Genomic DNA, 15,443 nt, shown 5'->3' on the forward strand with positions numbered 1-15,443 from the left:
AATCTTCAAGAAAAAAGCGTACACCCATCTTAAAAGCCGGCAACGCACCTCCAACACCTCTGGTGTTTCTGGTGTCCATGGGCGGCAGTGATCACTTACCATCAGGCGACCTGTCTGCTCGTTTGCCTCCTATCCCATAAAAAAAAATCCATATTAGTAAGTCGTTCGAAATCGTTTTGACAGTTCTTAAAAAGAAGCTGATTTGACTAGGAGGAAAGTATTAGCCAATTAAAACCGCTGTAAATATATAATTATGCTTCATTGTAACTCAACCGACTATTATAACGTTAAAAACAATGTACTATCTTCCAATATACCGAGTTTATTTTTGTTGAAGCCATGTATTAGGGTAAATAGGATATTAGTTAATTTAAATCATCAAATCTAGGTTTTTATGTTTCATATTTTCAATAACTTTAATTTATTCCGTGTCAGGAGTGTCCTCTCAGGGCCTACCCTGGGAGTACCGACGACCTGTTCTCACTTCTGACGCAGCTCAATAGCTGTGAACCTTGCACATCAATTTGTGACATACTTTTTGTGATATATTCTGTACTAGCTTTTGCCCGCGACAAAAAGTAGCCTATGTCACTCTCCATCCCTTCAAGTATCTCCATTTAAAAAAAAATCACGTCAATTCGTCACTCCGTTTTGCCGTGAAAGACGGACAAACAAACAGACACACACACTTTCCCATTTATAATATTAGTATGGATATCCTGAATCAATTTATGTCATAGGATAAAATAAATAAAATGCCGTGTCAAACAATAAAATTCCAAATTCAAAACTGTTAGTTGCGAACATAAAGGTGTTTCGAAGTAGAATTAGGGAACGTTTTATATCTTCGCATTTTCGTAGCCTTCCTCGAAACAAGCCAGCCGTGTTAGCAATCGCCATATCCCATAAATATTCCTTACAAAGCAAGACGTAAAATTTGTACGGCTTTCGTAGTTTTAGTTCACAGACCACATCAACTAGTAGACGGAGCATCCAAGACAATTCAAAGTCACCACACATATTTTTCTCCCGTAGCAAGGATTATTCATATAGGATTTACATACTTCATACTAACCTAATTGCGTTGCTCCAATCGTGATGTTACCAAAAGTAGTACAGTCAAACAAAGTTGCACGGAGAAATTATGAATGAATGAATTCAAAAATTTGCCATGCACTTTTGCCGCTCAATGTACATATATTATGTCTGGTAAGTGATAACCACGCGTTCATTTAACCCATCATTGCCGAAGACGCGAATTCGCGTCACGAAACATGGTAATTGAAATGATTTAAAACGTCTAATAATGCGGTGTCTTGTATTCAGTGTTTTAGTTACAACCCGCCCGTTACGCAACATTACACGACGCGGGCGTAATGATGTTGTTTTTCATCAAAACGGGAAAGCCGAAGCGTATTCGCAGCCTGATTTATGTGAATCTCGGAACTTAAGACTTTATTACTTGCTATATATATTTGCCCAGCTGAAGCCTATTTGGACGTCCACCGTAATAACTCGGGGTACTAAAATCAAAATGTTCAACTCTAACGTCAAGTCGGTCCTTTTGTACGGTTGCGAAACGTGGCTTGTGAGGACATCACGAATCGGTTGCAGGTGTTTATTAACAAGTGTCTCCGGCACATCTTGGACTGGCCGACAGCTATTTCAAACGCTAGATTGTGGCAGATGACGGGACAAAAACCCGTAGGCCAGGAAATACGCGCACGGAAGTGGCGATGGATAGGGCACGTGCTACGCAGAGCAGACAACCACCTGTCCAAGCAGGGTCTCTGCTGGCAATCACCTGGCAGTAGACGGTCGGGGCGGCCTTGTACCACGTGGAGGCGGTCAATGGAGAAGGAGGCTGGCGCAAGTGGACTAGGCTGGAAGGATTTGGAAGCAGTCGCCCAGGATCGTGAAAAGTGGAAGATTCTTCTAAGATCCCTATGTCCCTAGTGAGGGATAACAGGAATACATCATCATCATCATCATATATTTTTAGTTTGACATTTCGATATAATTCTAGGGTCGATGATGACGCAGGTTGATACAAAATATTTTTATTTCTGGAGATTGGGTAGGGTACACAAAAAGTGGACTATATTCAGCAATTATATTCAATATTCAAGAGAGCCTTTAAAATTACGGTAACACGCCTTACCTATTCTCAAAACTGTTTAACGCGACCTACTTGACTCAGTAATTTCACAATACACAGCAGTGCATCCATTATTAATGCCCCTGTTTGAGTGCAGTTTCACGTCAAATTACTGAGTGGAATGAACGCATAATACGGTTATATCACCTAAGCCGTCCACTTGACAGAAGGAAATTAAAGGGGTTAAAACGAAAAATTTAAAGAAAGGGAACTAAGAAATCTTAAATAGAATAGTTTTTGGTAATTTAAATCTTTATTGATTTTTCAGTCTTTCTTACAAAATTGGGTGGCGAATTTTAAAGAGAGTGTCGATTTATCTATAAGTAACAGTACTATTAGCATAAAACAAAATAAGAAGTTACTTAACGACTATAGATTGCATTTTTGCATAATCATTTTTTAATACCTATACATTTGCAAAATATTATACAAAAAATCATACTGCACGAGTTTATCAAATTACAAATAAAAAACCAATTAGATCAGCAACCGTGTTCCGCAGGCTTTTAAAACAAAGGATTTGAATGTCTAAAACAAACGGACATCCTGCAAACTTCCTGTTTAATTAAATGGGTGTTTGTATAAACCGACAGACGTTTTCTGGAGTATTGAAACAATGAACAGCTTTATATCTTTGTAGGCGCGCATTTGGAACGGTTAGCCCCGCCATTCGTTGGATTGTTTGCGCCGTTTCTTTTTGGGATCTCTAAACGTGGAAAACGATGCGAGCGTGAGTGGGGAAAAGGTTTAGGATGTTTTGTTTCATTCTAGCGGGTCAATGTTAGTGTATTTTTAAATTGATACTCGTAGGTAGGTACTTTTTTATAGCACAGATGAACTTACGCAAGGCATGTCCATATAATGCGTTGTTGCACTATGTTAGCAAGCCTAAATAATGTATATTATTTTGTAATATTTTTTTATTTGTTTGACTTTGCCATGTCTCGGGACCATGGGGTCCCGGACTTTTGGGAGGCGTGCTTGGGACCGAAGCCAACAGCGCAGAGGCCCTTTGAGACGGTTTAATCTAAAAGGTAATATAATTATTATGTGACTTATAATCAATAATCATAATTGCTGAGTAGATCTCATGAAAATACTCCATTTTTTTTGCTTATTTAACAAAGAAATGTTAAATGATATTATAATGTAATCATAACTTAAATGTACGTAGAGCAATATCTTCACTGTGCATAATAATATTACAAGTTCTATTTAAACACGTAGCATACAAAAGTATTTGAACGTAAGCCTCTGCCATGAAATTTTGACTACCTATATAGAATACATAATATTGTCTTCGGTTACCGCGATAGTTACTCATGAAATAAAACTATGGAAACGGATTATATCGCGTATTCATTATCCCGTTTCCATAGTTTTATTTCATTATATAGAATACGTTAGGTACTCGGTAGGTATTTAATCAATAGTACTTACAGATGTACTCACGTTATTAATATAGGGACTGTTGCGACATGTTTTGAGACTTGTGAGTGCTAGACTTTACCGTGCACGGAGTCTAACGCCGTGGCTTGCGTGGGCGACGGTCGCGCGATGGTCGCGCGACGGCGATGCGACGCATACGAAATCAAACCTTATCGATATGGAAGTATGAGACGCGACGGCGACGGTCGCGCGACCGTCGCCCACGCAAGACACGGCGTAACCGCCATGCCTCAGGACGGGTCTTTTAAATGTCTCTGACTAAATAGCCATTCAGGGTCGCTGTTCATTTTCTCATAGACACATATACACCCTGTTTTTATTCAATTCCGTTAACTTTAAGGGAATATTCCTTAGTTCAAATACAATCAATTTCTCTAAGAAACTAGCCCCTTAACTCTTACGGTTCCATCTAATTATTAAAAAAAAAAAAAAAAAAAAAACTGGACACGTGTGTGGCATCCCTTACCACTCCTAATGTTATTTGTTTTGACATGTGCCGTCAAACACTTGACAATGACTTTAATGTTATGATTAAGGTCCTCTCACACTAATTAATCAATTAATTTTAACAAAACTCGCGTTGAATGCCTGTCATCTGACCCTACCTTTAATCAAACATGTCAGTTCAAACGTATACTAACATCAGGTTAGGTACTCGTACGTAGTCAAATGCACAAACGATTACGAAAATATCGTTATCGTAGTTAGCTATCTCTATAGCTGTTCCAGAGAGACAGAGCCAGACTGAGTTTCGATCAGCGTCTAGCATTAACGATCGATTTCGCCTAGGCTGGCAAAATATCTCAAAAATATCAGGCATCGTGCGTCTTGCCTCGCCTATACAGCTACGAACAAGCTTGATATCCGAATGATATCCTTTAGGTGTATTGATTTAGACTAACACTATCTTCACTCATATTATTTGGGATTCTGCAGTTCAATCCAGTTCTTTCTCTAGCCAGACTCTAGTCCTGACTCTAGCCAATACTCAGCACTTACTTATTTGTCGTTTTTTGACCGCCGCGATGTGTACTTTGACCCTTTCCGCTATGGTGCGTTTGGGTGTACTTTCTCTACCCTTTAGTCCTAATGATAATAATATATTATAGTGTAAGTAATAATTGGCTTGTAAGTCCCTATTAATATAACATCAAACGTCAAAGCCACTTCAAGGAACGAATTTAAAGGCACAGTCGACTAAAGCCCTCAGAGATGCAAGTAACGCTAGCTCCTTACATTCATTTTGCCGATCGCTTTATACGCAATGAACCTTCAAATCCCTGAGGAATTCTAACTATGATCATGGCCAGGAAGGTATACCTGGGTAAGATCGGATGGAGGGTACGGTCATCTGCTCGCAATTCTTAAATACACAATATTTATTAATTAAATATCACTAGATAATAAACATAACTGTATGACAGAATTTACCCTGCCCTATGCAAGTACGCATTTCCTACGCCACAATGTAGTAACCATGAACATTAAAAATAAAACTGGGATATACCTAGTGAGGTTTTCATTACCATGTCTTCGATGTTGACGACCTTAATATATTTTCTTTAGTTTATAGTTGGAATTAGCTTTTAGTTCATTCATCATCCTCCTTGCGTTATCCCGGCATTTGCCACGGCTCATCGGAGCCTGGGGTCCGCTTTGACAACTAATCCCAAGATTTGGCGTAGGCACTAGTTTTTACGAAAGCGACTGCCATCTGACCTTCCAACCCGAAGGGTAACTAGACCTTATTGGAATTAGTCCGGTTTCCTCACGATGTTTTAGCTTTTAGTTCATTCTAAGTCAGCATTTTTTTTTTGAAATGGATGGAATTCAACTTTGAGTGTAGATTACCTACCCGAATTTTAATTAAGGGACATCAAGTGAATTCATAATAAACGCTTGGTTTTTTTTACATTGACAAAAAAACAGGAGGTAAAAATTTCTGAGAATGGAGTTTTGTATTTTTTTGTGACATTTTTCCAACTCTCTGAAACATCCAAGTCACTTCTATTTAGACAGCCCTTCGAAAATTACTGAGATTGAAGTAATAGTAAACGAGTGGCGATAAATTAAAACACGACCAAAGGGAGTGTTTTAAATCCGAATTTCCTTTTTGCACGTCTGTTGTACGCCGTTTTCAGCACAGGTGGCCATCTGAAGTTTCGACCTGACAAGAAATCAACCACTTCTCGCACTAGTGCGTAAAAAAAACTCTATCTGTACTGAAATAGTACATTACGATACAAGTGCGTAAAAAATGAAGTTCGAAACGAGTGGCGATAAATTAAAACACGACCGAAGGGGGTGTCTTAAATCGAAACGAGTTCCGAATTTCCTTTTCGCACGTCTGTCGTACGCCGTTTTTCAGTACAGAAGGCCATTCGAAGTTTCGACCTGGCATATAATGAACCACTTCTCGCACTAGTGCGTAAAAAAACTCTATCTGTACTGAAAAGTTATTTTTTATCACGTTATTCACATTCAAAAAATAGTTCGGTCTTATCCCAGTATACCTTACCAAGTCATGTCATGACCCGAGTCCAAATAGAGAGCTCGTCCTAAAATATTCAGGCCGGTCGAAACGCGTACGGACAGCGGTAATTTGTATTTAGCGTGGTCGCTGCACGCAATGATGGTCAAACACAAACGTTCCCTCAAGGTTTTATAGACTTTTTTGTATCTATAAACGTTTGTTATCTTGTCAAACGAGCTTTTGCGCTACGCTATGTTATTACCGAGGTTATTTCTCAAGGGATACTTTAAATAATGCAAGGAGTCGGGACAATCTGTCGTTAAACTGGTGAGCTGCGAGTTGTAAGAAGTTTTGACCGAGCAAGGATGATTAAGTCACTGATAAACAAACTAAGTTTGTACCTGAACATCATAAGCGAAACTTCTTAGTCATTCAACATAGTCTGTGTTCCCACATGAGTTAGTACAATCCAGGTCTCTTCAAAGCAAGAGTAAATAGGTATCTCATAGGTAAGCGTGATCCACCGTAGACCGCATCATCACTTACCATCAGGTGTGATCGTGGTCAAACGTCTACCTATTCATACTAAAAAAAAAAAAGGTCGGTAAAGTATCGGAATAATAACATACTTTTAAAAAATCTTTTAATTTATACTTGCCAATCATTCAGTAATAGGAATTTTCTTATACCTTCAAACTGTAAAGAAAAGTTCGGCAACACACCTCCAACCCTTCTGGTGTTTACAGGCGGCAGTGACCGCTTACAATCATGTGAGCTATCTACTCGTTTGTCTCCTATCTCATAAAATACAGTGTGTGTATTCCATACGGGCGAATATTTGGATAACGATTAGTATTGGACCTAAGGAGCCTAACTACATTTTTTTTTATTGAATAGATGAGATATTTTTTTTCATACATAATAATTCAGCACGCAATATATTACGTCCACATCAATTAGCGTACCTACCTAAACGTCATTACGACATGACGTTTATGTCATGTCAAGTTAATATGGACGGCGTACATTGCTGCTTGGTCAGATTTAAAAAAATGATTACTCTTAATTAACAACACTTTTTAATAAAATGATTATATTATATGATTTGTATGGTTAAATACTATAACTGGATTATTCGCCCGTATGGAATCCACACACTGTATATAAAATAAAATAATAATATTACGTCATGCTAACCATGTACCTAAAAGCTCAAAATCGTTTTTGCTTTCGATATAAAAACTTAAACGAGCAAGCTTTAGTAATAGCATGATGCCTTCAACCTCGATACTTTGAAAAAAGGCTTGCTACAAACGGGCCTTGATAATCAGATCAGATACGTAACGGGGGGTAGGTTGAGGGCCTCACAAATACCCCACTAACACTATAAGATGAACACGAAATGTCAATAACAAAAACATCCTATTTTTGGCCGAAAGAGTATATTTTTCTGGAAAAGTATCTTGTACAGGTGTGTGATTTATGGTAAGATGGTGTATGAGTAACGAAATATATACAGCTTGTTTGTAACAACCTGCAATAATTTACGGAATGAATAAACAGATCATTCTGAGCAATGTTTACTATGAAGACTAACTCCGAAATACCAAATTAGAAAATGAGGTATTTTCATATAATGTCTTGATATTTTCTGCGTCAGAGTATTTTTTGCTGACTTATAAAATCATCTTGTATTGCAAGTGACTAAATAAACAACCCATGTAGATAGTGCCCTTTAATAAGTCACTCTAAGTAATACATTCTAATGCAAGGCATGCGTTATCGTAAATGACACAATCTATGTAGCTATTAATCCTACTGTCACTGCACAGAATTGCTTTATTTCGCGGATTGACAAATGTGAACCCAAATCTGGTTTATAGGTGTACGGAATCCTTTCTAGATGATTAACCGTTTATCACTGTTTTTCTTTGAGTTTCTCCTTTATTTTTCCTTATCCGGGGATATTTTGTTGGTTGAGAGGAAAGTTGGTGAGCTTGGTAATGTCTCTCCTTACTTTGGTGATAAAACTCCTTAAACGGCTGATATATGTAAGTAGTTACTTATCTCGGATGACATATTTTCCTTGGTATTTACATACACAAAGCACTTTACGCAAGAAACATTATAGCGGAATATGTCATGGTAGAAAATTAAATGTTATTGGTGTTATTGCCAATCAAAATAATTTAGCCGTCATATTTTGCAAACAAAAATAATGAAAAATATTTATATTTTTTATTTTTTGTCCTCATCTTTGGTCTACCTCGGCCTCGCTGGGATGGCGGAAAGACCTGGACTCATTTTGTGGCGGCTGGAGAGAGCATGCACAGAGCCGTGACGAGTGGCAGAAAACAGGGGAGGCCTTTGCCCAGCAGTGGGACACATTATAGGGTATATAAAAAAAATTGTCCTGAAAGCAAATACAATTTACGAGTATGGGTATAGAATGAAAGTGAAAATGAAATTCAACAATCTTTAGGTACCTAGTTAATCTTTAGGTATTAACTATTTCACAGTGTAACAATTTTCCAATCATGATTAATTTTGTACTTATTGCTTTGTTTTTTTTTTCGTAAAAAAAATGTACTTATTGCTTTGAAATATTTATGCACTTTTGAGTAAGTATATTTCTCATTTCACTTTTTACGAGTTATAAATGTGTTTCTGAAGTATTTATGTTTTTCATTTAGAATTCTATGCTCCAAATAACATCGTAAACTAAGTCATTACAATTTTATATTGCAATGCCACAGTGAACAGAATATTTGAAATATTTTTCTTAAGTTCGTCTGAAAAGTTTTCTTATCAAAAATGTACTTTATAAAAATGACTTAGTACGCTAAATTAGCACCATTCTTTTTGTTAGAAGTAGAGCAAAAGTAGTCTTTTTCGACCACATTTTTTTACATTTATTCCTATAACTATTCGTCAAAATTATAATGTATTAGATGGTATAGACAATTTCCTTAAAGGTGATGTGAGAGCTCAATATGTGTCTAGAATTTCATTATCGGAGCATTATTTTTATTCAAGGTTATTATTATATTTTAGCGCCTTCGCTTCGTCGTTAATCCATACTTAATATTATAAATGGGAAAGTGTGTGTGTCTGTTTGTTTGTCCGTCTTTCACGGCAAAACGGAGCGACGAATCGACGTGATTTTTTAAGTGGAGATAGTTGAAGGGATGGAGAGTGACATAGGCTACTTTTTGTCTCTTTCTAACGCGAGCGAAGCCGCGGGCAAAAGCTAGTACATTATATTACTCCCTTGTGACGCAATCTACTATTTCGATTCAAAAGTAGCAAAATAGTGTATCTACTTAATCTATCGCATAAAGTTATCAGACTGAAACGATTCATACTAATATCCAGTTTTATCCAGTTATACGTGACAAAGACTCGCCGGGACTGAAGAGTCCTCAGCCGACTTGTTTGCTCTCAGACTCTCATTACCTGCTTCATTAAAACGAGTGTGCTTTAACTAAAATGGACTTTATATTCTAAAGGCTATTTACGTCGTTGTTTTGTACTTTTTTATACTCTATAACAGTTTAGAAGATGATCGAGATGGATGTTAGCTTTGTTTTAAGTAATAATAACTTAAATTGGGTTAAATAAATTAAACTTTCATGCTGACTATTTTAGAGGTAAATATGCCATTCTCTTTCCTATAATGAACCTAACTATATGCCGAAGTTAACGGAATTCGATAGAAACACGGTGTATAATAGTCAGGTATCGTACATTTTCTAAGATAACCTTTTCGGTGAAGCATGGTAGAAATACAGGAGTTTCTACTAGTAAAACTATTTTAGGAAAATTACTAATTTATTTTCATATTACTTTTGTTAAACCTAATACGTACATCACGTCATATAACAAATGCCTTTGAACCAACAACGCTGCACCGAAATTGCTAGAAAATAAACCTACTTAAAAGTCGTTAAATATTTGTGAGTACATGGTTATTTCTTCTTTTCACTTAAGTAATTGGGTAATTGACACATTTTCAGAAAATGAAGCCCGTTTAACACTATTTTATATACATTCATATATAATCATACCTGTATTCCCAAACAGGGTAGATATAACACATGAAAAATGGTTAAAATTCTATGCCACTCTCACTCTTGGCAATAAAGAGTTTGACACAGAACGAAATTGTGATATTTCAGTGACAGGTGGTCAGTCAACGCATAGTCAACTTCAACGACACCCACGGGAGGAAAATGGGTGCTTAACCTTAATTTTATTATAAGAAACAGCCAAGTAACTAATTCATTATAGTATCATTCATCGTCTATAAAACGCTATCTAAATCATTAAGAAACGGTCACATTGCCGCCCAAAACGTTTTGTAGCGGCATGCGATGTACAGCCAAGTTCTCAAACTTCTGTACCAACCAGCATTCCAAATCTATGTATACACGACCTTATAATCATTACCATAGAGAAGTCGTGTATATATATTTTTGTCTTGTATATTTGTGAACTCGACCGTCCTGAAGGCACTTAGGACTACACAAATTGCCCCGCCGAAGTTCTTTGCCGCTATTAAACAATCATTTGCGTCAAACGATACAAAGTACTGCTTTTATACATTTAACCCATTCACGGTCGGCCGCTAATGTATGGGCTCCCTGAAAGTGCCGACTGAAAAAGTAATGGGTTAGGGTTACGTTTGGTTAATAATAGATGAGTTTGACTGCGCTCCATTAGAGTTTTACGTTATCTTTCGAATTTTACACACGAATAACTGAATTAGTTTTATAGTCATGCTTAAAAACTTATTGTTACAAAAACTAGGCATAGTTTTTATTACGTTCGGTGGTTGACAATCACACAGACCTCAGCTAAAGTAACTTTCGTAGGCCTTGGATGCGTGGAATTCTAGATGTATTGTGTAGGTACCTTACATGCGCGTTGCCGACCTTAACACTGTGCGCTGTCGTTGAGCTTTATTTTATTTTACTTGTCTTGATATATGTTATTAATAATGAATGATATTTCCATTTTTCTTTTAAATTAAAAATGTGTAATAATAATGTTTAAATTAGAGGAAAAATGGAAAAATTCACATCTCCGGCAGGACTCGAACCTGCGACCTCTGGCTTTGCCGGAGCCAGCCACGCTCCCAACTGCACATCCTTAAGTGCAATCCTTCTATAATGCAATTGTGCTGCAACTGCTGCCGGAGGTGTGAATTTTTCAATTTTTCGTCAAATTTAAAAATATGTAATATCGCTCGCAGACGTTTCTGCGTGTTAAAAAAAAAACAAATGTAATAAGAAATAGTTGAGATAATTAAAATTTAAAATACGTATGACTTAAAGGGCCATAATATGTACTAAAAAAACGTCGTATATTACACGCGCGAAGAGGAAATTCGTTACTTTTGTCGATTTCAAAACACCCCCTCCGGTCGTGTTTTTCAAACTTCCTTTTTTCCGCATTCGTATCGTAATTATTACTATAATAATTTCATCGATGAGTCATTTTTTTTAGAAGACCATCACAAATTATGTACACGCACTTACTAATTTATTTACTTTATATCTTTGAACATAAAAGTTTGGTCAAAGCGTGGCAGTTTTATTTGCGGAGCGGCCAATGAAAAAGTAATTGCCTATGATGATACGGCAATATTCGAAACTTATATCTCAGCTTAGCAACTTTGACGAGTTTTTCCGGATAAAATTAGATTATTAGATATTGATCCCCATCAGACTTTCATCTAACTTTCTTCTAGTTTATTTTAACAAGCAGAAACTTTGCAAACGATGTTATTAAGTGATAAATTTAAAAGTGTAAAAATAGGTGTCTTGCGTGAGACTTGAACTCTAGAGGTCATGAGTTCAAATTTCACAAAATACGGTATGTTTTTCACTTAAGGATTCGCTCATTCACGCAGCTTTAGCACTACGTCGTAGCCGATAACACGAATTTCCTCGTATGTAGCAAAAATGCATTTTAGAGGCAGAATTAACAGGTCGTGATGAGCACTGAATTGGTGAAGAGATTGGTCAGGCAGAACGACAACGTGTCGTGATCAAGCAGGCAAGCATGATCGCGTGATAAACGAGTTGACATCAGTCAGGCAAGTATGGACGCGCGATAAAAGATAAAACATCTAGCCGTCCCTATCGCGCTTACAAATAGTGCGATACGGACGGCCTGATGTTTTATCATTTATCGCACGACCATGCTTGCCCGCCAGGCCGTCCTTTTCGCACTATCTGTAAGTGCGATAGGGATGCACCGATGTAATAAAGTTTATCGAGCTAGCGTGCTACGCTCGCAACACTGAATCGGTCAAGAAATTGATTAGTCAGTTGTTAAGAAGTTGGTTAAGCGACAAGGTTTGGTTGACCGTCGATAGATAATAATTATAAATGTTGCCAGCATCATCAGAAGTGAAATCGCAGAATAGAAATAGTGAATCACTCAGATCAGAAACCCTCGATCTACCAAATCTCTTCGCCACAACCCAATGCTACGACCATTAGTGTACTTGATTGAAAATGCATGAAATTAAACATATTGACCGGGATATGGACCGTGATTACCTTTTTGATTTTTGTCGAGCTCCCGATATTAGACGCAGTCACATGCATCACTTCCGTGATCATGATGAATGCAACTGCGTCGAAATATCGGGAGCTAGACAAAAATCAAAAAGTTAACGGTCTATATCCCGGTCAATACAAGTCTAATAATGAAAATAACTTTGAATGATTCAAAACTTTTAACGTATGAATTTTTTGTTTTAATATAATAAACTGATGTTTGGGATCAATGCAACGTCCAGTTTCTGTTATTTTCCCTAACGTACTTGCTATAAAAGTAAGTGCATTTTTACATTATCCGATCCGATATCGGATGACGGAAGGATTTCAAAGGCAAAAATCAAAGATGGCGTCTTCAATGTATGGGATATTGGTGCTACATCCGATATCGGATCGGATAATGTGAAAACTCACTAACGTATTCTGATCTCATGGTATCTACAGAATGTTCACAGGGGAAATTAATGTGTATAATAACCTGGACCGTAATGATGATGTGTGTAAACTTGCTATTAACTGAGTTTTTGAGGCGGATGCAGTTTTAATAATTACGAGTAGGTACAATAAACCAGACCCTTTAGCACAACATGCCTTGTCGCGCGCGTGTCCAGACATCAAGCGCGACTTCAAGGTATGGACTCGCGCGCGACAAGGTAAGTTACCCTCGGGTTAACCCTCCATTTTCGTTGGTGCAAGTGGCCCTAAGAGTGGCACTGAAGTTTGAGCAGTTTTATGTGCTCTGCCTACCCCTACGTATTGTACTGAAATGTTTCTAATGTCATGTTACATTCGAGTTTAAAATTAAGACATACAGTATACCTCTATAATGTTTATTTTCTCGGGTACGAAAAACGAAATGAATATGCGGTTTATAAGGAGTAAATTTTACTATGGGAGCATCCCTGATCTCGTGAAAAATAATTTCCCATAGGAAATGTCACGGTTAGACAACAGAGCTGGTTAAAGAGCTGTCCAAACGCCTAATAGACGCGTCGGGTGACCGGAAGGCTGGAGCATATCTTGCCCATCGCATCGGCATTGCTGTTCAGCGCGGCAATGCCGCCAGCCTTCTGGGCACAGTGGGCACCCTACCGGCCGGCTCTGACTTAGGTTCTATTTTTTATTTATAGGGTTTTATTTTAAAGGTAGTTTTAGTTTGGTTATAGTTAAATTTATTAGTTCATAGTGTACTTTTATTTGTGTTAGTTTAATATGTATTTTTAGACAACCAAAATGTGAATGTTAAGCCAATTTTTTTTCGCTATTTCGGGTTTGATCCTATTAGTAAGTGTCTCAGTATGACCTACTTACTCCGTAAATAAAGTTATTGTAGGTGAAAAAATACCCTATATAATGTATTCAACATTCTCGCTTACCAACAAATAATTAATGGCTCCAAGCAAACGGCCATGTCTTTGTGCACATAGTAAAAAGTGTGATACGAGAAACTCGTTTATTTTGTAAACAATGAACTTTCCCCAAGGACGTGAAGTCGACGCGATACTTCAGTCGCCATCAAATATATCTGAGCTGCCGAAACTCTCAGAAATATCTAAACACGCGCTCTTGTTGGCAGTTGGGTAGGCAAAAGGTTTTTTGAAGTTAGGCAAATAATATCGACCTGTCTGGCCTAGCGCGTAGTGACCCTGCCTGCTAAGCCGCGGTCCCGGGTTCGAATCCCAGTAAGAGCATTTATTTGTGTGATGAGCACAAATATTTGTTCCCAAGTCATGGATGTTTTCTATGTATATAAGTATGTATTTGTCTATTTAAGTAAGTCGCGAAGCACCCATAGTACAAGCTTTGCTTAGTTTGGGGCTAGGTTGATCTGTGTAAGGAGTCCCCAATATGTTTTAATTGTTATATATTTTCCTGATAGAATACGTTATAACAGTTGCGGTTGAGGTGATAACGTAATGAAAAAGAAGAAGATAGTTATTTATGAAGGTTATGAAGGTGTTAATCTCATTAGTGGTTCAAGAGAAGGCACGGACACCTACATAGGTATGTTATTTGCCTATCTTTAAAAAAAACTTTACCTACCCAATACAGGGTATGTTCCGATATTTATGAAAGCTTTGGCCGTTCCGATATTATCTGTGGCGGTTTACAACGTCAAAAATGTGTTGAATGACTATTGTTATATTTACGCTGTCAAGGTTACCTTGCTTTTGAGTAAGGATAAATTTGTGTATAATAAGTATCAAGACTTATATTTTATACGGATAAACCACTCATTAGTAAGTAACTACCTAACATTTTAGCAAACTTGTTAGTAATCCATACTAATATTATATTTAATATTATTTTATTATAACATTAGCTTAATAATTAATTTATGAAGTGCCTAGTGTTGAAATGTAAGCCAAAAAGCAGTTTCAAAATTATTTTTATGTTTTGACGATAAATGATCGTGTCTACGTTAATACTTAGTATACCGCATTTTAAATACAAACATTTGCTGCTGACTGTGCGTAACGCGCGCGTGTAAGCTGACATGCGAGTTTGCGCATAAAATAATTACGGTTGTCATATAAACCCGGCGTTTACGTAAAATGGAAAGGAGCGTAAACATTAATATGGCTAACGCGTGAAACGGAAACTAAGTAGTGTAAATAGGAGAAAGGTAATGGTTTACTAACCCTAGCGCTATACACCGTGGGCTAGGAGTAACCTAATATATTTCCAAGGTTTCCTGATTACATTTTTTGTTTTCTAAAGTCGATATTGGTTTAGAATTGAAAATACTTGATAAAACTTGTTTTAGTAGTAATTTCGTGTAAAAACGCCTTTT

General features: G+C 37.1%; 1 protein-coding gene across 1 annotated transcript in view; it reads left to right on the forward strand.

The window, feature by feature from the left end:
• The window catches only part of LOC125233751 (small conductance calcium-activated potassium channel protein), a 372,074-nt gene that overhangs the window by 282,744 nt on the left and 73,887 nt on the right, over nt 1-15,443 (forward strand). The gene's annotated exons all lie outside the window — the stretch shown is intronic.

Source organism: Leguminivora glycinivorella, chromosome 15, assembly GCF_023078275.1.
Source record: "Leguminivora glycinivorella isolate SPB_JAAS2020 chromosome 15, LegGlyc_1.1, whole genome shotgun sequence".
NCBI lineage: Eukaryota > Metazoa > Arthropoda > Insecta > Lepidoptera > Tortricidae > Leguminivora > Leguminivora glycinivorella.